Source organism: Polypterus senegalus, chromosome 6, assembly GCF_016835505.1.
Source record: "Polypterus senegalus isolate Bchr_013 chromosome 6, ASM1683550v1, whole genome shotgun sequence".
NCBI lineage: Eukaryota > Metazoa > Chordata > Cladistia > Polypteriformes > Polypteridae > Polypterus > Polypterus senegalus.
Genome location: NC_053159.1, coordinates 98293989 through 98318347, shown reverse-complemented (window position 1 = coordinate 98318347; position 24359 = coordinate 98293989). Strand labels below are relative to the sequence as shown.

The 24359-nt window shown below is 39.1% G+C and overlaps 1 protein-coding gene across 2 annotated transcripts in view; it reads left to right on the top strand.

Moving 5' to 3' along the window:
• Nucleotides 1-1216: 1216 nt before the first annotated feature.
• Nucleotides 1217-24359, top strand: part of clip2 (CAP-GLY domain containing linker protein 2) — a 112933-nt gene continuing 89790 nt past the window's right edge. The window contains exon 1 of one of the 2 annotated variants that reach the window (XM_039756633.1): nucleotides 1217-2121. The gene's annotated coding sequence lies outside the window, so the exon portion shown is untranslated. The remainder of the gene's footprint in view (nucleotides 2122-24359) is intronic. The other variant, XM_039756632.1, reaches the window with a different exon arrangement.

Here is a 24359-nt window from a genome sequence, read left to right as displayed (position 1 = left end):
CCAGAGTATTAACAAGAGGGGTGGAAGCTAGGAAGGAGGCAATAATGGGAACAAATTATTAAGTGCTATTTTGGGTACAACTGAGGAAACAAGGGACCAGAGGGGCATCTTGTGAAGCACTTTAAGGAACATCCGGTGTATGATTATGTGCTATAGAAATTTTATGCTTACCCTGATTTAGATCCTTCTGTTGTACCCTTCTTTAGTTGGTCTCGCAGTAAACGTTTTGTTAAGGATTTTGATTTGTTTAGTTGCATTTTGGATTTTGGGCTGCTCTTTTATTACTCTATGTATACTTTTAGTTCTATGTGTGACTTTGTTGGTATTGCATTATCGTCATTAGAATTTCATTATACAATGACAAAAAAAAAAAAAAAACAGAACTTGAATCTGAGGTTTTCTCCAGGTACTTTGGTTTTACTTCAACATCAAAAAGGCAAGTAGGTTTGGTTAAGTGAATCAGTGTGGTTGGCCTTCTGAATGGCTGCCATTTCATTCACACTGAGCTCCTGCAATAAAAAAGGTAGATTTTATGCATTTTGGAGACAAAATGATTTTGTTCCAAATAAATATGGAGAAAGTGTAATGCATTTTAAAACTTTTGTTCTCTAAATATTTTGAACAAAGAAAGTAAATTACTTCACTTGCAAATGCATTTTCAGTTAACATAAAGATTAATGTTAAGTGTTTTAAGTCTTCATTATTTTTCCATCCTGTTTTCAAAATGGTCTTTGATTAGATTGCACTCCTTCTTTCGTAAGAATTCAACATTTTACAGCTGTTCATTTCTGGAAACCTGAACTAAAAATAAAATAACTATACAGTATGCATGCATAATTAAGTTCGGTTATGAAATAAGTCAAACATTACCCAGACATTAAGGGCGTTCTTGTCAAATGACCTCAACTGCGCCGCTCTCATTATCATAATGAACAAAAGAGCGCCTTGGTTACATCGCTGCCCCCTCGCAGTTCCCAAAATGAACAGGGCGTGTACGCACGGTCTAAAACTGCGCAGAACTGGGCAGCTCTTAAATCGGATTGGCAGGCATGAATCAAATTATAATAGTGGACTGCCCCAACCACTGCGCTACAAGAACACGTGTGTTCACACATTTCATAGGGACCGCTGGGGGCAGCGCCGAGCCCCAGCACCCACCGACCCAAACCACCAGCTATTGGCGCGATTTAATAGCCTGACGACCTCGGTTTGGCTGCTTTGTGTCCAACTGTTTTCACGTCAAAAACAACGAGCAGCCGCCCTTGACTGAGGCATGCGACTATCCCACAAGTTATATGTGTTTTCACGTACTATTGACCCACCCGCACATGTAAACGCGTCGCGTTTTCGCTTTTAATTTTGGCAGTCAGGCGTTTATAACCGAAACAGCTGGTTCGATGTTTCTCCTCCTCCATCTCCCCTTCCCGCCCCCCTTTCGCCCGTCCCCCTTTGTCTGGCAAACCGGGAGACGGAGGGAAACGAGGTGAAGAACAGGGACACGAAATAAACAAAACGAAAACTAACCTGCCTGAAAAATAGAGCGGTATTAGCAACGCGAAAAGAGCACGAAACTAAACCTCCGCACCCGATAGGAGAGACTGGCGAGGGAGGGGGGCGATTAGACCACAACCTCTCGCGCGCGTCCCTCGCTCGCTCCCGCCGCTCGCCGGGGTGCTGATGCTGCACAGCCTGCGCCGCGATGGCATCATAACCCTTGCCGCAAGAGAGCAGCATGCAACCCGGGATCGCTCTACACGTTCTGCGATCTTTTTCCGGAGGAAGGTGCGAGACACTGTGATGCCATTCACCGCCTGTACCTCGGTCCTGAGGCTTTCCAAGCGGAGCATCTCTCTGTGATCGCGGTAGGGAGTGGCTCATTGTTAACCAACAGATTCCGAGGCGCTACTGGGATTTTTCCTGTTTGCTCCTCGCGGAACACTTTTAGGATTCTCTTCCTCAATCCAATGTGGAACCTTTTCACGTAATCCTCTTTAAAACTAATCATCTGGAGGTAGCTACGAGGACTGCTCAAGAGCCCCACTCCCTTTCTGGAGCCATTTGCTAGACACCCCTCTAGCGCTGTCACCTGGAACTCCAACGGACTTGGAACGGATGCTAAAGGTAGGGACACCCATTCTTAAACAATACCGACACGCGGAGACGCCGGTATTTTTTCTTGTCTTTGCCTACTGTTGACCGTCGAATGCCTCTTGAATTTGGGCAGTTTTACTGTGACTTTCCAGTTTGCGTCGTGGCTGGCGAGCGCTATGAAGTGTGACCCAAGTGGGCCAAAGTCCGGTGGGAAGCTGAAAATACCTTCAAGATGCATGGATTTCAGCCGGAACCGGGGTGGAGGGTGACAAGCAGCGTGAAAACAAAAGACTAGCGGTCGGGGTGCATTGTGCTGCTTTTCGGGGGCTAGGTCTCATACCCCTGCGCTCTGCCCACAATTATCCACCAACAGCCCTCTGCTGGGCTCATTTGGAGCTGTATATGCAGAATGACACGACTTTGGCCATTTTCTTAACAAAATAGAAAGGGGTGGCACCCGTTTTCCCAGCATGCACCATACAATTATCGCTATAAAAGAAATGCCTAAACCAGTCATTGAGTCTTGCGGTTAGTGTTTTTATCCTTAGGCGTTGCTTTTGTTTGGAAGCAGATATAAAGCCAAGGAAAAGACTGTCTGCACTTGCTAGTGAGGAAGGAGTGAAAAGAGAGCCCGCAGCATGACTGGCAAGTGCCAGCACTCAGTGACACCGGCAGAGCTTGTAAGGTGGCAGTATTGAACTCCTCTTCAAGGGTGTGCATCTTTCCATCACTCTTCCATGATTACTTTCTGAAGGATTTTGAAATGTGCATCTTAGCCTTAAAATTGTGTCTGGAGCCCCAACACTTCCTGATTGTTATCGCTGTCTATTATTAACACTTTGAAGTGCACTTTGCCATGCTGGCTGTGCTTTGCTACAGTCCCCCATGGTCAGATGAGTTGCTGGTTTTCACCATGGGTTATTATTTAAGATGAGGGTTCTTAAGCTTCCTCAGGTGTTTGCCTGTGCCACATTATTTCTGCTTATTTCGTTAGGCTGATTTTCATTTTGCAATCTTGTTTGCCACTATTATCCATCCATCCATTTTCTAACCCGCTGAATCCGAATACAGGGTCACGGGGGTCTGCTGGAGCCAATCCCAGCCAACACAGGGCACAAGGCAGGAACCAATCCCGGGCAGGGTGCCAACCCACCGCAGGACACACACAAACACACCCACACACCAAGCACACACTAGGGACAATTTAGAATCACCAATCCACCTAACCTGCATGTCTTTGGATTGTGGGAGGAAACCGGAGTGCCCGGAGGAAACCCACGCAGACACGGGGAGAACATGCAAACTCCACGCAGGGAGGACCCGGGAAGCGAACCCGGGTCTCCTAACTGCGAGGCGGCAGCGCTACCACTGCGCCACCGTGCCGCCCTGCCACTATTATTGCACATGTTAATGGCACTTTTGATAAGAAAGTGATTTGTGTATATAAAGTTATAGCTTTTAGTCCCACCTTGCTTTGCTGTATGTATAGCCCTTTGACTGGATTTGTACTTTTGTAAGTATATTTCTAACTCTGCAAGGCAGGAAAGACAAAAACATGAACTGTCGATTAATTTACTAATATAACTCAATTATTATTGCAATGAACTGGCACCCCATCCAGAACTGGTTCCTGTCTTGTTCCTGGTCCTGCTGGTGGGATTAGCCTTGTCAATCTGTGACCAGTCTGCTTTGAGGATGCCATGTTTTAACTCATCTTCATGAGTCTATTAATACAGGTTAATCAGATGACTTTGATTTTCTTTAGTAGTTTTCCCAAGGCCAAAAGTCTTTACAGTTGAAGCCCAGGTGGGCACATTGACTTACTGATGGTCAGTCATCAATAAATTAGCCTCTGGGGTGGAAATGTCAACTTTGTACTTTAATATCCATGGTCAGTAACACAACCCCTTATTTACACATAATCAGTTCATAGCATCTTTAAGCACTGGAGCATAAACTGACATCACAAGCAGATCAAAGCAGTGATGAATGTTTTCAAGGCTAAAATAACAGCTGAGTTTGGTATTAATCAAATGAAGAATTTGTTAAAATGTAGCAAGACATTAAAAGTGTGCTTCAGTAGGTTTAGTTTTTTTAATATTTAAAATATTCCTTTGCAAGGATAAGTAAACTACTCTGCAGACAATTTTGGAAATTTTAATATTACTGAGAAACATCAAATTCCTTATGTAGTTAATTTAATGCAAATTTGTGTGTGAAGAGGGAAGGCATTAAGTAATTCACTCAGTCCAGCTGTAATTTTTTGGGCCCTTTTTAAAATATAAAGCAAAGGTACTGTGGCGTATCACAGTAGAATAAGGCACAAGGCATGAACCAAGTCTGAGGAGACAGCAGACAGACACTCTAACACACTTACTCATTCACTGTGCTGGGCCTCTTTAGAATTGCTGATTGATATAACATGCTTATCTAAGGGGCACAAGAGGAGGCTGGAGTACTTCAGAAAACTCACAGACACAAAAAGTGTGAATCGGGTGAGCAGTACAAGCCACTTCTACACTGTGCCACCTACATGGGAAACACTGGTTTGTGACTGTTAACCACCGAAGGCGACTTCCACTCTCTTTAAAATAAGGAGGTACTGGGCAGTGTTTATAGTGTAGTGGCAGTGGCTCAAGTTTTGAGTTCATTTCAAACTATTCCTTTATGTCATTGGTTTTCCTTCCAAGTTATTCACTTTATCATTTGGAATATTAATTTCAATTTGTTTTTGTTTAATGCCCCTCAATGAGTTCAAACTTTGAGTTTGTGTACAAATCCACAACCACCACACAGTAAGTTAGTCAGTCTTTTTCTAACCCTTTTAATCTTGAACAGGGGAGGGGGGAGGGGTGGGAGGATTCTGGAGCCTATCCTAGCTAGCACTGGGAACAAGTCAGGAACAAACCCTGGACAGGGTGCCACAGCTACAATACATTAACAGCAGAGTGCTAATCTGTACAACTTTCTCCTAAGTGAAAACACAAACTACATTAAAAACACAGTAAAACAGGGCAGTTTCAATTTAACTAATGTAAATTATGACAAACTCCATTCAAAATAAGATATGGGATGTGGCCAGTTGACAACAGAACAGTGGAAAACAAAAATTCCTGCCAACTCCATCATTGGAGAAAACAGTTTAAACAGACAAAGTCAACTGGCAGCTCCCGCCCTCTTGGGCATTGAGCAGTAAATCAGTGAGTCAGCCTTATGATGCTAATATACATGTGCTTCTCAGTGTAGTCTTTTAATACAAATTCTCCTTTTGTGATGCATCAGTTTTAGTTGATCAGGGTTTTAATTTCACTAAAAAGTAAATATGAAAGGTGCCAAGAAAAATTTGACTGCTTGGATGTAAAAAGTTGAAGGATGCAAAGAATGATTTAATTGAGAATCCATTTCTCTGTTTCTTTAGTGGTGAATGTCAAGTGCTTCTAGTGCAAATAAGTTAGTCCCCTCATGTCCTGCACATGTAGACATGAGGGAGAATGATACAAGAAGTTGTTCCTTGATGATGCAAATGTACAGCATAACTCTGCATGTTTAAGTGCTGAGGAAGGAGAGAGAGAAGTATCCTTATATGTAATTTGTTTACTAGGTTTAGTCAAATTTCTAGTTTTAAGTTTAGGTGTACTCTCATATGTACGTGGTAAGATGAAGTTCTTACTTTTATGTCTCCCACAGCTTAATGGGAAGCATAAGAATGTGAAGACTCTTTTACCTCGTCAGTAGTTGGCTCCTTATTTATCAACCAATTTTCAAAATCCTTTTGCCCACACCAAGGATGCAAGGAGCTAGAATTTAATCCTTCATTATTTGGTGTAACAAATAATTTAATGTTGAGCTTAAAAAAAAGGAAAAGCTACATTTAGATAATCAAGTCCAGTCCACAGTTGGCCAGGACACATTTAGCTGTCAATAAATAATACAGAATTGGTGTCCGTAACCATCTATCTATCTATCTATCTATCTATCTATCTATCTATCTATCTATCTATCTATCTATCTATCTATCTATCTATCTATCTATCTATCTATTTTGTTATGAATGTCTAGCTCCCTCAAATGAAAGATCATATTATTTAGCTTTTTATGGCCTCAGAGTAAAAGAGAACTCTTAATGTGTCAAAATGTTCGGTTCCATTTCAGGTTGTGTCTGTACGTCTCCAAAGTTTAGTAGTTCACAGTTTATGACTCACTATCTTTTACCTTGTGCTTTGCTTTTCGGTAATTATTGTTATTACAACTTTTGAAGGAAAATATAAGATCATATAATACCATCAAAGTTAGATGATGTTGTAAAAATGTAAATCTTCATTTTATAAAAGTCAAGTGCAGGATGTTGTATAACAGAGGAAAAACTAAACAAGTGAGCTAGTACTTTGTGGCCTTGGCCTTTTTGCCCCCTTTTAGATAGATATATGCATAGAACTTTATTGATCCCCCAAAAGGAAATTGATGCGCTCCATCAGCAATAAAAGGACCTAAACTCACATGCAAATCAGTAAAAAACAAATTAAACACCATTCCATAAGTGCAAAACAATACTATACACCAAGATTAATGCAAATGATTTAATAACATAAAGAAATATTTTTCTTGTGCCACTTTGTCTGTTATGAGTGTCTAGGATGATGACGGACAGGCAGGATGCATAGAGTCATTATGGGGTCTGATGGCTGTGGGAAAAAAAAGAGTCCCAACAGTGTCCCTTAACACACAGTGATGGAATGAGCCTGTGGCTAAAGAGATTATGGACAACATGTCATGGAGAGGATATGCTGCATTTGTCATAAAGATCTTTAATTTTACCAACTTCCTGTTTTCTGCCATTGCCTCCTGAAGAAGCTGTTCACAACATTTTGCGTCTGTTATTCCATCACTACCAGATTTTCATTATTTAAGTTGACTGAACAGTCCATTAGACTGTAACGTATGTTGTGATCACGTACTGTATCGGGAGCAGGTAGTACCTCTCTGAGAAAGCCATAGTACTAGCTAGCTTCTTCTTTAGCTTAGCCATTAACTGCTTAAAATTACAAAAATTGTCTTGAGTTTAAAAAAAGACCTGCACATTAACCAAATAAAACACCTGCTACATTACAAGAATTAAGACATTTGCCCAAAAGCATGGTCCCAGCTGTTTTATTATTTTATGTTAGGCTAGGTGTTGGGAAGACCCTCATTCTACCTGTTCAGGTCAGAATAGATTACATAGCTCATAAGAAACATTGTTATATTTTGAGCAGTGTTCAGCAACCCTGACACTGTATGACAGTTGATCCCACTGAGGGCACAACTGGAAATGAAGAGGAAGTGCTTTTAAGATGGAAATCAAGAAGCACATATACATAAAAAAGAGCTGTGGACATCCAGAAAAATGATTGAGTTGTGTTGGTGAAGAAGAAACCTTTTTTGACAACTTTTAAGTCTATGAGTGGGATATTGGGATAACCAAGCTCTAAGCTAACCGAAAAAGATGTTGAATGAACAGCCTCCTGCCATTTGTCAAACTTAATATGTTCTTATGATGTCCTAAATGACCTCAGACATTTGTTAAATTGCTTCTTAAAAATTTCAAGAAGGTCCAAAAATATCAGAATGAATCAGGAGATTGTACTGCATGAACGTCAATTTTTCTATTGTTGCCAGGGATATCTCAGATTTACTACAGGCATGAAGTTCAGCCCAAGGAAAATAGATATAGGCTTTATGGGGTGAGACTCATGCATCTTCATCTTATTGTGTTATTCTACTTTTAAGAGGTAAATACAAATGAAAACTAGCACTTCTGCAGGTCTACAAAGTTAGACAGCCTCCTCATGCATTGTTAACAGAGACAGCAACTCACCTGCATGCAGTGCTTTCCAAAGTATACTACGGAAATAGTCAAACAGAGCAATTCCATCTATCCATTTTTTTAAAACCTATGTAATCATCCAGCAGTATTGGGAAATAATCTTTGATAAGGCAGCAACCCATTACAGGGAACATTAGTGCACATCCCTAGCTGGATTCATTTTTTGGATGGTCAGCTAACCTAACAAGCATCCCTTTGGAATGTGATAGGAAAAACAAAGTACCTTGCCGAAGTGTTCAGTCCCCTTGCAAGTCATCAGCATTCTCGAGTTCCTAACTACAGTGTCATAGAGGTCTGCTGGAGCCAATCCCAGCCAGCACAGGGCGTAAGGCAGGAAACAAACCCCGGGCAGGGCGCCAGTCCACAGCTGGGCATGCACACACACACACCAAGCACACACTAGGGACAATTTAGAATCGCCAATGCACCTAACCTGCATGTCTTTGGACTGTGGGAGGAAACCAGAGCGCCCGGAGGAAACCCACACAGACACGGGGAGAACATGCAAACTCCACGCAGGGAGGACCCGGAAAGCGAACCCGGGTCTCCTTACTGTGAGACAGCAGCGCTACCACATGAATATTACATACAATTAAAAAGAGATTCAAATGCAATGACTACTGAAAGGTGTGCAACATTACTGTATGTATAATAATATCTATAATACTTATGTATACAGTATTTACTAAAAAGCAGCATGTTTGACAGTTAGCAATGAGCATGAGGTAATGCCCAGAACTAATATAATAAATAAACAGTATTTATTAACATAGCTTTGTTTTGTCAGTAATAATGTACATATGCAGGCAATATTTTTCCAGTTTGTATTTGTTACAAATGTACTTTTCACAGATTATTTGCCTGGGTTTAAAAATAGGCTGTTAGAACAATTTGGCTGTCAATAAATATATTAATGGGAGGAATATCTTTTGAAATCAGGAGGCTGATGATGACTTTCAAGAGGACTGTATGTAGAGAGCTTGCAAAATGCTCATGGTGAGTGAACAGGGGGGATTTATCGTGGAGCTGGCAGACAGCAGTTTAATATACTGCAGATACTCCACATAACAGCAAAATTCTACAGGTGTTGTTATTGTGTACAAAATATTCTAATCTAAAAATTGATTTAATACATTAAGTATATGAGGAAGATGCAGTCACTAAATGACTGAAAAGCATAATTTCTGTAGTTATTTGAGTCCCAAACTCCAGACACAGTTATACCAGACTCAGTCACAGGTTTAACTAAAGGTTGTTTATTTGCACACAACCTTCATTAAACAGATCATCACAGCCCAAAGTGTAATCACCACAACTGATTAAAGTTTCTTTCCTCTCCTTTCACTCCTCTGATGAATTTTCTCCACTCTCCTCCTGACTCTGACTCACATAAGTTTTTTTACGTTAGACCTGGGAGTACTTCCAATGTCATAACATAGCACGGCGGAAGCACTTTCGGGTCATGCAGAATTTACCCAAAGTAGGGAGACTTCCCACAACACACTTAGTGTGGGACCCTGGGATCCTACCAGGGGTGCCCTTCCAAACTACATGTCCCATAAAACCCTGTGTGAGTCCAAATTGTGACTGTAGCACTTCCTCTTTTTGCCCTGAGGGATAAACTGTCTCCTATAACCAGTCTTCCCCATCCATCCATTATATGGGATAGGATCCTAGAGCCATCCCAGTGGGTTGCACCTCCGCTTACATAAACTATCCATTATGGCCTACTGGCCGGGTAAGGCATTACTGTCCGTCTCAGTCTTGATTCCAGTTCTGCATTTATACTGGATTATACTGTATATAATAACAGAGCATTTCCCTCTGTTGCTTCCCTGGCATCTGTACCCCTAAAGCATATACAAGAGTTAGTAAACCCTAGCCCAGAAGAGCCACATTAGCTACAGGTTTCCATTCCAACCATTTTATTATTTAGAGGTCAGCCTATGCTGTTACTGAACCTGTCATTTTATTAAATATGGCAGTGAGGTTTGTAGTGGACTGTACAATTCCTGCAATTAAATCACTATTTTTACTTGGATGTACAACCAACATGCAGTATGTTACCCTTCTCAGGTGTCAACATAAACAACATTACAAGTTAAGGGACACAAAAATAACTCAGAAAAGAAAAAAAAAACTGTGGTGTCTATTTAAAGTGTTACAGTGAACTCAGCTACTGAAAAACACTTAATTAGAGCCAGCCATGATTTGAAAGGTATTGAAGCGCTCTCTTTTAAAGAAAGGATTACTGATTTCTATGGCAAAATCAGCAATCTATGTATCAGGAGGAGGATAACTTTCCCCAGAAGAGTGATACGGATTAAAAAAATCAGAGTCAGAGGACCCTGGCAGACTGAGACAAATGACATTTTTATGCATAGGAGTTCCATGTCATAATGTTTTACTTACATATTTATCTGTGAACTGCTACTACTCCTAGTACTACTTTAACTAAGTGACCCCATTGAGGTCACTTGACACATTAATGTTGCAATTACTGCATTCTAATTTTTTTAACTAATTTTGGATTGAGATCTCAGTCAAGTATAGGATAGTAATAATCAGCTTGCCCTAGCTGTATTCTCAGAAAATAAAAAATATTTGGATTTTACATCTCTTTTAAATTTATTAAGAGGCATTTTGCAGTCACAGGTTTTTAGTGCACAAGAGTGGATTTACCCCATACCTTTTGCTTTATTTTTACTCAGTAGATATTTAAGTAATACATTTTTAATTGTTTTTTTTATTTTTTTTCTTAATCATGTTTTTTCCACTCAGTTACACAAAACATTTTGTTGACTTCTTCAGAACAGTGAAGTATACACTAGTAGAAATTTCCTTTGCAGCAGGAAGAAGCTACCTAATGTGCTCCATGACTTTGAAGTATTTGGCTCAAGTGTGCAGTCAGGCTAGAGCTTTAGGGTCTGGCTAGCATCTTGGTAAATGTGCAGCTCTGAATCTTTTTCTGTGTAATTTATGTCTCCCAAATTTGTTTAAATTCCGTATTAACGCTATACATTATAATAGAAGTATGTTGTTTAGCCAGTATCAGTTTTGAAATGAAAGCTTACATTTATTTGAGCATTACAAATAAGGGATTATCTTATTTCATTATCAGATAAAATTCAGACATTTTTTTTCCCACATTTTTTCGGTGTCAGTGCTGATGGTGTAAAAAAAACTTTACTGCAGTAGGTGACACACATCCACAGATGTGAAGAGGTCCTGTTTACTACTCTACTTGTTATGCTAGCTTTAATCAACTAAAATTAGTAGTTGGCGTGATTATCTTTTTTACTGCAATCTGGCTAGGGTTGCGTGCTCAGCATGCTCCAAGATAAATGGCGTGCAAATGAACTTCACCATGGTCAGGCTGATTTTCATTGCTGCCATTGTCTGTGTCATATCTTTATCATTTTTTGACTGTTATACAGTACAGTACAACAGATCATGAAGTATCAATGAACTGATCTCTGTGAAACACAGGCACACAGACCTTTTGCTCAAGTAGAATACTGCAGCCAACACTTCAGATCTGTGTGCTTTTCACATGTTTATGATGTACAGCCTTCTAGTTGTGATCAGGTCATGTGGATAGTCGTTTCCACGCGTAGAAGATTCTTAAGTCAAGACTGACTTGGCATTTCACCTGTTTTGGTAAAATACAAGTCCATTAAGGAGCCACAGTAGCTCCAGTTGACAAGGACTTTTTTGGTTGTTTCAAATGTCATTTTAGATATCTTGCAATCTTTGTACTGTGAATAAATCAAATTTGCATAAAAATAATTGTGTATAAGAAGGGTAAATTAATGTTTATTTTTTTTTTATTTCAAGCTTGCAGTTCAATAGGAGCGTTGCATGATTAATTTTCAGCTGGGAAAGGGTATTTTCTGAAAAACATCAAATTTGTTAAATTACCAACACTGCTGTCTCACTCATCCAGAGTCTTGGGTTTGAATCCTACACCCTGTCATTGTTTATGTGGAGTTTGCATGATCTCTCATGCCCATTTGTATTTTCCTCAAACATCCTAAGAACACATTCTAATTAAATTAATTGGTGACTCTTAGCCCCATGCGTGTGGGTGTGCAAGTGGACTTGGTAATAGACTGGCCCACAGTCTAGAGCTGATTCCAGTCTTGCACTAAAGGTTGCTGGGATTGACTCTGCCCCCCAACACTCTTTAAACGGGGTTGAGAATGTTATGTTAATTAGCTGTGTGTGAGAATAAACTGTTAATACTGGCAGGGCAGTGTAAAGGGTGGCACTGATGACACTGGTGCTTATCGTCTTTTGATAACTGAGTGTATTCAGATGTTACAAGTTACAGAAGATATAGTATCTGATCAAGACTTCAGATTTACCAGAACAGTCTGCTGATGATGAATGCTCAGTGGGACAGCAGTAAGTAAGTTGTCATGTTTTGAATAAGCACATGCACAAGTGTATCTAGGGTGGCATAGTGGTGCAGTGGTAGCACTGCTGTCTTGCAGTAAGGAGACTGAGGTTTAGATCCTGGGTCTTCCCTGCGTGGAGTTTGCATGTTCTCCCCATGCCTAAAATGGTGATCCAGTTTCCTCCCACAGTCCAAAGAGATGCAGGTTAGGTGAAATGGCGTTACTAAATTGGCCCTAGTGTGTGTTTGGTGTGTGGATGTATTCACCCTACAATGGACTGGTGCCCTGTCTGGGGTTTGTTCCTACCTTGGGATAGGCTCCAGAAGCCCCCCAAAGACCCTGGTCTGGTTTAAACATGTTAGAAAATGACATAACATTTGTATTTGCTTGATATAAATAATGAGCAGCTTTAGAATGCTCAAGAATGAAAAGATATTTCATATATAAAACACAACCGTTGTCCTTTTGAATTTTATAAAATTTGCAAACGTGGAGGATTTCCTCCATTTTAATGTAAAAGATTAATCTCCTCCTAAGTAATACTGCTGTGCCACTCCAGTGCCTTTAAATGATCAACTATTCAGAACTAAAATGTTATGAGGTTGATGATTTGCTGATGGTATGAGTTTATAAAGCACCATTCAACTTTAAACCTATTAAAAAGTCAAACCAAGTGGGCCTCTCCAGGAAACCGAATTTTAAAGAGAAACCCTCTTGTATACAACCACTGCTAGTCTTTAAAATAAAATAAATTGGACAATCTCTTTAAATATATCAATATTTGAAAGAAAACAGAGATCTTCTACTCAACACACTTAAGTGAAATACAACAATTTGAACAGGGTGCCCATATTATCACTATGGCCTTACAGCTCCAGTAGCTTTGGTTCACTTCCTAGTCTGACAACTATGCTTGTCAGTGCCTGCATACATTTTCTAAAGCTACTCAAAATTCCTTTTACATCCAAAAATGTGTGTGTCAATTTGATTGCCAGCTCTAAATCTGCCCAATGTATGGGTGCCCTGAAACAACAACCTGTTCGTTAATAGTTCCTGCCATGGGCCCTATACTGTTAGGATAAATCTTCACTTAATAGAAATGTGTGTTAAGAAAATGAATGGATGTTGTAAATCTTTTAATGTGTTGGTACAAGAAGACTTAGAGATGGCTGGTTACAGGTGTATGGCATAAGTTACAGTGACTGCCTCCTAGCCATTTGTGAAAAAGAGTTGTCATTTGTTTTCTTGAGTGGCTACCTAATGTAATTTTGTAGTTTCATTTTGGATTATTCTGCCCTCATCATTATTTTCAATGCAGTGCAGCCTGTAATGAAAGCATTGAATTCAATGCAGGAGCCAGCTACAGTATATGATCACATAATATAATATTCTCAAATCCATTTAGTCTAATTCTGGTTTACAAGGGGCCAAAGTCTATTCCAGCAGCTTTAGGCACAATGCAGGAACTAACTATGCATAAGGTACCAGGTAAATCATGCACAGACAGTGCTGGATTATAAATGTAAGTTAACTTAGCTTGGAAATTTTGGGGGAAGCAACACCTTCACAGACATTGGAAGAAAATGCAGACTCCACACAAGCAATGACCAGGATTTCAATCCAGGATGCTTGATCCATGAGGAGATAGGACCAACCACTGCTGCAGGTTGCCCATAAGCAGTCATCTAGCCTTTATGAAATACACTGAGAATGTCTCTTTCTGATTCTTCTCTACTATATGTATTATTTTTTTTTTGTTTTTCACTGTTTATCGGTGGTGCTGAGCTGACACAGTCAGGCTGCCATGTCTGTCCTCTGGAAGACAAATGATACTTCACCGAGGCGCTCTGTGACAATTAAATATGGCCTTGTAATGACTGTAATTTTGCTCTGAGTCACAGCTGTGCTAAGGCGTCACTAAATGGAAAGCCCTAAAAAAACTGTCTGGGTTTTTGAGGAGATATTTTGAGAATGCGCTGTCAGTGATGCAGCTTTTCCTTTTCATCTTCAAGCTTTCCTGAGAAAACTGGTTTTACTGCATGTCTAAATTTCCAGTAGTAAACAGGAAATTGTCATATGAGAGTAATGGCAACCTTTTTATTGGAACCCGATCAAACACATAGTATGCCAACAGGGTATCCTGGGAGAGGACATTTTTAATTTTCTATAGGGATTAGAAGTGACTAGACTTTAGAAATGATTAATCAGCTTCTGTTTTCTAAGAAGACCTTAAACTGTGAAACATCTTGCATTTGTAAAAATAGGAATGTTCTGGGAATGTTAATGACTCATTTCCGACTGGTGAAGGGTTAATGAGGACAAATGTTGGATAGTTATGGTAAGTCCAAAATGTTTTAATTCTATTTTACCTTTTGAATTAAACATTTAAAGGTTTAGGCAGCATGTAGCTCCATAGTTAGCACTGCCGCCTCATAAGTCCAGAGTTCTGAGGTCACATCCTTTGTAAATGCTCTGGTTTTCCAACATGTTCAGGTTAGTTGAATGGGTTTTGATTATTTAGCCATTTATGAGTTGCCAAGGATGAGTGTGAGTGTATCCCATGATGCTCCAGTGGACGGTTCCTGTGAAGCTTGTATCAAATGGGTGAAAAATGAAATCCCTTGTGGACTTTTTAACTCTTTTTATCTCTCTATGCAAAGTGTTTGATCAGTTCTAGATGTCCAGGTTTGTTTAAAGCTAACTGCAATGTTATTCAATGTATAAATGTATCTTGCGATCTTGAAAGGTTTATTACATTCTATCTCAAAGCTAGCAATGTTGTGTTTTTGGCTTTTTACTATGGTAAAAGTGAAAGCTATGCTCTATTGTTTTTATCTGGATAAAACCTGAAAGTTGATTCCAAATCAGGTGTGGTTCTGTAAGTAGATGCTCAGTCTACTATTTCACACCTCCTGCACAATTTATAGCATTGCCAAGCTTTAGCATGATAATTACAGTGTCAGATTACCAGCACTATTATTATACTGCAAGTTTAAAATTAAGTTTATTTAAAAAAAAGTGTTTACAACAGGAAACTGCAAGTTAGCTCTAAACAATGCACTTTTCAATCTGCAGCAAAGAACTTAAAAAATCCTGCAATTAACTGGACAGTTGTAGTTACTCAGAACATCTGCCTCAGTTATTAAAGTAGTAGTTAGGTGTTATTTTAGCAAATACTAGCACATGGAAAGATAAAGACCAGAAAAAGAGACACAGTCATACAGCAAAGCTAGGGTTGTAACCGTGAGAACTAAAAGAGTCAAATTAACAAAACTTAATGTTCGGAAAGTACCAAAACCAGGCAGATATTTTAGAAGGCGACATGTTACCCTTAATCTCGGATGAGGAAACGGAAAATTACACTAATTGTCAAACGTTTAGCCCATTGTGTTGTAACGTAAAGATCTTGACCTCCGGGGACACACCATCTAGAAACAGAGAACTGCTTCCTAGTGACAAGTTCACAAAATGATGGTACCCAAAATAAAAACAATACAATGTCAAATAGGTACAAAATAAATTGGGAAAAACAACTGAAGTCATAATTATAATCCTTGACCTTGAAAACTCTCATTTTAAAGTACAAAACAATTAATCAAAATTACTCTAACGAGGCTGCAAAAACAAAATCAGAATAAGATCATAGCATCAGGTTGGTAGTGGTGGGAAGTGAGAAGAGCTGAGACTGAAGTCAAGGTTAATTTGTCTAAAAGTTTGATTACTGGGACCAGAACTCTCTTAGTGTACTGTACATGTTGGTCTCAGCAAAAAACTATAAAGGCTGGTGGCCATAATAACCTGGAAGTAGTGAAGCTCTTTAAGCTTTACAATAATTTAGTTGTACTTCTTTTTGGGTATTTCAGTTCACTTTACTGATATGATTCTTTTGAACTACTCATTTGAGTGAATCAATTTATTTGATTTATTTGATTCATCAACAGATGCTAATAATTTTTGTTTGAAAGCACAAAGAATGACAATATTGTTAAAATGAATAATTAAAATGAGACAATACATTAGAGAATGGGTGGCATGGTGGTGCAGTGGTAGCACTGCTGCCTTGCAGTTCGGAGACCTGGGTTCACTTCCCGGGTCCTCCCTGCATGGAGTTTGCATGTTCTCCGGTTTCCTCCCACAGTCCAAAAACATGCAGGTTAGGTGAATTGGCGATTCTAAATTGTCCCTAGTGTATGCTGTGTGTGTGCGTGTGTGTGTGTGTGTGTGTGTGTGTGTGCCCTGTGGTGGGCTGGGATTGGCTCCAGCAGACCCCTATGACACTGTAGTTAGGATATAGCGGGTTGGATAATGGCTGGATTATCAGAATGAGAATTGTGGGTAATGAGTTAGTTTGTGAATCAAAAGAACAATAATCATGTGATTCACTTCCAAAGTAATGATTCAGTTCGAAAATCAAAATAACAAGAATCTTGTGCCTTGTAATAGTTCAGTTTGAGTAATGAATTAGAATTGTAAGACTCGTTCACGGGTAATGTTTCAGTTTGAACTCAAAAGAATAAGTGAGTGATAAATGCACTGGTGCAGTCAATGAGGCATACAAAAATTGTATCAAAGATAAAAGCAAATAATTATTAGAAATTAAAATTAGATTTAATTTTGTGTGACTAATTTTTTGCATGTACATAGGGAAATAAATGTATATTATAATGTACCAGTAACGGCACACTGCACGATAATGTGCAGTGAATACACTTGACTTATAGTTTTCTTTCACTGTACATTTAGCATTCGTTTGCTCAGAGGTTGATGCGCTTGCAGCTTCCTGAGCAGCTCTTCTTTTCTCCACCCTAGCGGCCTGCTTCTTCTCTTTTTTTCAGCATCTTTTTGTGTTAAAACTGATTCAGTCAGTGTTTGTGTTACAATTACCTTTCTTTAATTTTTCACTTAAGCTGGCACTTAAGTCTTCAATCTGCCTCAAGAATGATTTAAGATATGAAGAGGAAGGGGAAGTGACAGCGAAGGTGGTAGGGATGAGATGCTGGCCGCTGGCAAGAGTCAATTCTATAATAAAATAAAAAAGGAATAACCTTGGAGGTCAATCATCACCCCGAAAGCGGATAGTAGATGTCACGTAGTATATGTGTAACAAATTTCAGGTCAATAGGTTAAACGGTTTGGGAGCTACAGGTGATTTAAAATCCTGAACAGACAAACGAACAGCCACGGTAGTGTATTATATAAGAAGATAATATATTTATGTTTAAAACAAGTCCAATAGGAAATTGTACAAAACAAACAATACACTCTAATATAAATGTTACTTGTATGATAAACGAGTGCCAGTGCTTTGTGCTTCAAACATCTACATATGAAACAAAAGACACTGACAACATCAGGTGCATGCTACAGCACTCCTGCTGAGCTCTGCAGAACCCATTAGTTTGTGCTTGTGAATTCATATGACGTATTGAAAAGAATCATTTAAAAGAGCAAATAGTTCACAATTATCCCATCACTAGCTCCTTTGCACAAAGTATTACGGTACCTGAGGAATACTTCATGTAGGTCTATACCCAGAAATTCCTTTAAAGAGAGAGCAGGCAGGCTGACTTTTGAATAGAGAGAAAACCTTAATATCATCTTTTGCATTAAAGAAATTGAGTAATAAACTAAGAAAAAGAAGAATGAGGAGTCATCCTATATATGGATATATACTATATGTTGTCCAGATGAAATTGGAAGGGAAGAAAAGAGGGGCACATCTTTGGCAGAAATTAAAAGAGATTTCTGCTTTAATGAGTTCAGACCTTTCCATTTTAATTAAAATGGACACTCTATCCTTGTCTGTGTGTGGACACTAAATAGGTTTGTGTTTAGTACAGCAGGTGACATTTTTGCTTACAAACACAATAAATGAAGAAGAATTTGCCCTTGCTGTTTAGTAAGCAATATGCTTTATAACTTAAGAGCCAAATGTGTCTATTTTATGTGTATTGTTAAGCATGTTAGTCTTGATAAACATGAAGATTTTGTTAGACGTTTATAATTAAATGAATACATTATATATAACGTGTATTATGGATCAATGTTATCTACATATACAATAAATATTTTATTAATAGAAAAAAAGTATATGTTTTAGAATACCAAAATTAACACTTTAATGTAGAATATAAGGCTTCTATGTGTCTGTGTGATGGTCCGGGTTGGCTTTAGCTGCCACAACATCCTTGAACCTGGAACCATCAGTAACAGGACCAAAATGGACAGTCCAATGAAGATGCATAACACCACAAGAGTATAGTGCAAAAGTGCCAGTGCTTTTATTTACATGCAAAGTTAAATAAATGAATAAGTCAATAAATATCTAAATAACAACAGGCTTAGCTGCCATTCCAACTACAGTGGGTTCCTGCCTTATGCCCAGTTTTGCTGATATAAAGCCCATCTCTCACCAACCCAGGAAGAGAAACAATTGCTCAGACAATGGATTAATGTATGGAAAATTTGATTTAAAAGAGAATATACATATTTTTTTAATCCCCAATGCACCATACTATAACAACGACAACAACATTTATTTATTTACATGTTAAAGTAAAGTGTTTTCAGCAGTTTTTTAAAGTCCTCCACTGTATTAGCCTGTCGAATTCCTATTGGCAGGCTATTCCAGATTTTAGGTGCATAACAGCAGAAGGCCGCCTCACCACTTTTAAGTTTTGTTCTTGGAATTCTAAGGAGACACTCATTTGAGGATCTGAGGTTACGATTTGGAATATAACGTGTCAGGCATTCCGATATATAAGATGGGGCGAGATTATTTAAGGTGTGAACCTCGCCCCGGACACAGACAGGCAGACACGTCAATGTCACCCACAAACACTGGTTTATTTTTCATTATTCTTTTATATAACTCTGCTCACCAACCCCAATACTCCTTAGTCCAGGCCACTCCAATGCCTTCTCTTTTCTTCTTCTCTTTTCTTTCACTTTCTCTTTTCTTCCCACCGCCTCCTTCCTCCTCCAGACGTTGCCACTCTTCCACCCGACTCTTGTCAACGACTGGAGGGAGGCGGCCCCTTTTATAGAAACCCGGATGGGCTCCAGCTGCTCCCCGGCAATCTCCCGCGGACACACCCCCATGTGGCGGAAATGCCGGCTGCGCACCCGGAAGCCGTCCGGTGTCCCTGTCGCCTTCCCCGGCACTTCCTGGTGTGGCGGAAGTGCCGGGCTCCCTGAATAAACAGGCACTGGGCGCCGCCTGGCGGTGGCCACGGGTCCCTACAGGGCTGGGCTTCCAAGCCCTGTACCCGAGGCCCCCTGCATAACCAGGACGGACGCCCCCACTCGGTCTGGAGGCGGCACAAGCCCTCCTCACGTCCTGAGCCCGGCCGGGGACCACAAAGGCTTTATAAACCATAAGCAGAATTTTAAAGTCAATCCTAAATGACACAGGCAGCCAGTGTAGAAACATCAAAACTGGAGAAATGTGCTCAGATTTTCTTATTCTAGTTAGGATTCTAGCAGCTGCATTCTGCACTAGTTGCAAACGATTTGTCTTTTTTTGGGTAGTCCTGAGAGGAGTGCATTACAGTAATCTAGTCGACTGAAAACAAACGCGTGAACTAATTTCTCAGCATCTTTCAGTGATATAAGAGGTCTAACTTTACTTATGTTTCTTAAGTGAAAAAATGCTGTCCTAGTGATCTGATTAATATGCAATTTAAAATTCAGATTACAGTCAACAATTACCCCTAAGCTTTTTACCTCTGTCTCGACATTAATCCTAATGTATCCAGTTTATTTCTAATACCCTTATTGTATCCATTATTGTCAATCACTAAGATTTCAGTTTTCTCTTTATTTAACTTGAGAAAGTTACTATTCATCCATTCTAAGATACAAGTCAGACATTGTGTTAGTGAATCAAGAGAATCAGGGTTATCAGGTGCTATTGATAAGTACAGCTGTGTGTCATCAGCATAGCTGTGGTAGCTCACGTTGTAACCTGAGATAATCTGACCTAACGGAAGCATGTAGATTGAGAATAGCAGCGCACCCAGGATAGAGCCTTGTGGAACACCATATCGGATATCATGTGTCTTCGAGTTGTAATTACCACAACTAACAAAGAATTTTCTACCTGCCAGGTAGGATTCAAACCAATTTAAGACACTACCACAGAGGCCCACCCATTGACTAAGGCGATTTCTAAGAATATTATGATCAACGGTGTCAAATATGGCACTCAGATCTAAGAGGATGAGAACAGATAAATGGCCTCTGTCTGTATTTATCCGCAAATCATTTACTACTTTAACGAGTGCAGTTTCTGTGCTGTGATTTGATTTAAAACCCGACTGTGATTTATCAAGAATAGCATGTTTATTTAGGTGGTCATTTAACTGCATAATGAATGCCTTCTCCAGAGTTTTACTTAAGAAAGGCAGGTTAGAGATGGGTCTAAAATTTTCAAGAGCAGAGGGTTTGAGATTATGTTTCTTAAGTAGGGGTTTAACTACAGCAGTCTTAAGACAGTCTGGGAAGACCCGCATAAATTCTAATGATGAATTTACTTTGTCAAGAACATTATCAATTAGCACGCCCGATACTTCTTTGAAAAAATGTGTTGGTATTGGGTCAAGGACGCAGGTGGAGGGTTTCAGTTGAGAAGTTATTTTATGTAAATCAGGTAAATCTGTCCTAGTGAAAGAGTTTAATTTGTTTATTACGGAATGCTGGGGTTTAGAAGGATCCTTAGTGTTGGGGAGATATACTATGTTATTTCTAATATCATTAATTTTTTGGTTGAAAAATACAGCAATAGCCTCACAGGTTTTACTGGAAGTACTTAGGAGGCATTCCTTTGAGTTACCTGGGTTTAGCAGACGATCAATCGTAGAGAATAAGACTCTGGGATTACTAGCATTGTTATTTATAATCTTAGAGAAATAGCAGCGCCTCTCAAGGCGGACTGTGTTATTGTATTCTGTTATTTTAACTTTTAATATTTCATAGTGGATAGTTAGTTTAGTCTTCCTCCATTTACGCCCGGTTCTACGACATGTTCTTTTTAAATCAGACACTCTTTGGGTCTTCCATGGTATAACAATGCTAGAAGATTTTTTAGCTGTCTTTTCAGGTGCAACTATGTCAACAGCAGCTCTCACTTTAGTATTAAATCTTTCCACCTTACTATTTACATTATCCTCGCTATTATAGTTGGCACTATAAACGGACTGATTGCTTAGAATGTTTGTAAGTTTTAAAGTTGCTGCTGAGTCAAAGAAGCGTTTTTTAACAATATGCTTCTCATGGGTGTTTTCTATCATTATTTCTATATTAAAAAGTAGAATAAAATGGTCCAATAGACCCGTATCAATGACCTGCTTTATATCAACTTTTAGTCCTTTAGTAATCACTAAGTCTAACGTATGACCTGCTATAGACACCCACATGTTTTAACATCGACTCATGTTTGATTCCTGTCCTGTAAAGTTACTGATTATCTTTGACCCTCTAGAAGTCTGGAAAAAGAAAATAATTGGATGGATGTATCAAATCTTTAACTATTTCTTTCCAAGACTAATTCCTCCACATCTCAGAGTAATTAGGCCCTTACAGCTAGTATGGCTGTTCCGCTAAATTGCTTAGCTGAGATCATGTGTGAATGAAGGCTGGAGTGGATACCTCCAGAGCATCAATAAGCACCTTTTGAAGTGAAGATCTAACAGCTTTTGAGCTTACACTTGCGCAAGCATATAACATTACTATATCAAGTGCTCAAAAAATGCACAAGCATTATGTTATTTTCTTAATAAAAAATGAACAAGTAACATCAGTGGTCTGTAGTTTAATTGTCATAATACCATGTCATAATAGATTAACACTTTAATGTAGAATATAATGAAATGTAATGTAAAATATAACCAAAAATAAAAAAATAAGAATCAGACAGTTCTAGTAACATGAAATTGGCAATTGGTATCAGCCGTAAAAAATCCCGATGTGAGCATTCCTGCCTAAAAGTATGTGCCTGTGAGTGCCACATGAGAATACTGTCAATTCAATGTGCTCAGTACTTCAGTTTTCAGACAAGATGACATTGATGTGACTAAGTCAGTCATACAGTAAAAGACTCAAATGGTGAAAAGTGTTTGTGCAATTCTTGTACTAGCTAAAGAGAACTTCTGAGATTGTTAGCTCTGCAAGGTCAGTGTTGTGAAGCAGCAGCACAAGATGGCGAAACAGGCCAGACCAGGGCCATTTTGTCCAACACATGTTTAGAATGCACACTAAAACTGGAAATGTGCATACACACAAAAAAATCCAGATGCATAAAACTGTGGATACACCAAGTTCTATACACTTTCCCTTTATAAATCCCAGTAAATGCGAAATTTAATACACATGCACGCTCCTACTTCCCCACCCTGACTCCTCCCATAATTTTGCATATTTGAATATGCAAATCATTTTAAATAGCCTCTGTCTAGTCAGTATTTTGTTAAAAGACAATGGCATTAGCACATGGAAAAAAGAAGAATTTCAGCGAATGCAAAGTGGAGGCAATGAAAAACTTATTATTTGTATGCTTAAGAAGTGGTATAAGCAAAAAAGAAAATTGATGTAGTGATAGAGCATGGCAGAGACACTCAAAAGTTCAAGTTCACAAAGTCGCACAGTGCCCAAAATAAAAAAGAAGTGGTCAGATATCAAAGTCGATGTGAAAAACGAATCACAGCCCACTATCTGTTTATTCAGACAATATATCAGTATGCTGCTGCTGGAGTATGTGAATTTCCCCTTGGGATTAATAAAGTATCTATCTATCTATATATCTATCTTTCCCCTTACTGTTTACCATATAATAGCACCTGCCACTGGCAGCAGCAAGGACTTTCTCATAATACACAGTGTGAGAAGGCCAGTTCTGCATATGTATAATGAGACCAGATGTTCTACATTTCCTCACTAGCTGATTACAATGCCAGGGGCTGCAACAGTTCTTTCTGATTACTCTGTTTCTAACTGGAGAAACAATGTCTGTGATAACAGACAGAAGTTTCATGTAAGACCTCTACATTCAGTAAAGGTATCTCAGTGTGAAGACATTAGGACATTAGGACTATACAAAGAATAGTCAGCTTGGTTCCTGGGTTGCCTCTAAAGGCCCTGTCAAATTGTATGAATTTTTCTAGCGATTTTCTGTTGCAGAATTCATTTACGTAATCTTAGTTTGTCAAGAGCAGTCATGGTGACTTCGAGACATGTAGCTTGACATTCCTAGTGACTCAGTTAAACCAGTCTGTATGTCACCTTGATAAAAATCAAACACTTGTAGGGGTGCCACAGTGTATGTGAGAGGTAGCAACCAACGACTGCTCACCCAGAACTGCAATGCATGTAGTGCAATCACAAGGAAACAGGGAAACAGAATATTATGGACCTTTCAAACAGAAGAGAGGTTCACCTGTGTGATTTTTTATTTTACTTACCATAACACAATAGTTAAAAAAGGCCAGAGATTGCAGCTGAACTTACAGTACATGGAAAGTGTTTGTACTGCACTTGTGCAGTCAGGTAGCCTGTGATTGGCTGTCAGAAAAAGGAGCAAGCTGGCATTGCTTTGGAGAAGTGAAACTGGGCTAGAAAGTCATCACAGAGTCATATAGTTTGTCAACCCTGCGATTTCTAGTTGTATAATCTGACGTCCTCAGATGACAAGATCCATAACTGCATTCGTCAAGTTTTAAAATCCTCCCCAGCTAGAAGTGATGTAATGTGATGCTGGCTTTAGGCTAACCCAGGATGCACAGTATACTGTATGTCTTCCTCTTGTCTGTGGTATGTAAGTCTACAGTCTTGGTGGTATGGAATCAAGAGGGTGAGAATAGGAGGAAAGTGTAAGGCAGTTTGGCTTGTTATTTGTTATTATTTAAGGTAACATTAAAACCTTCCTACTTATTATCTTTTTAGATAGGTTCTATGGGCAGAGAGCTGTGTTTACAGTATGTATTTATGTATTTATTTTTACTTTGTATGCT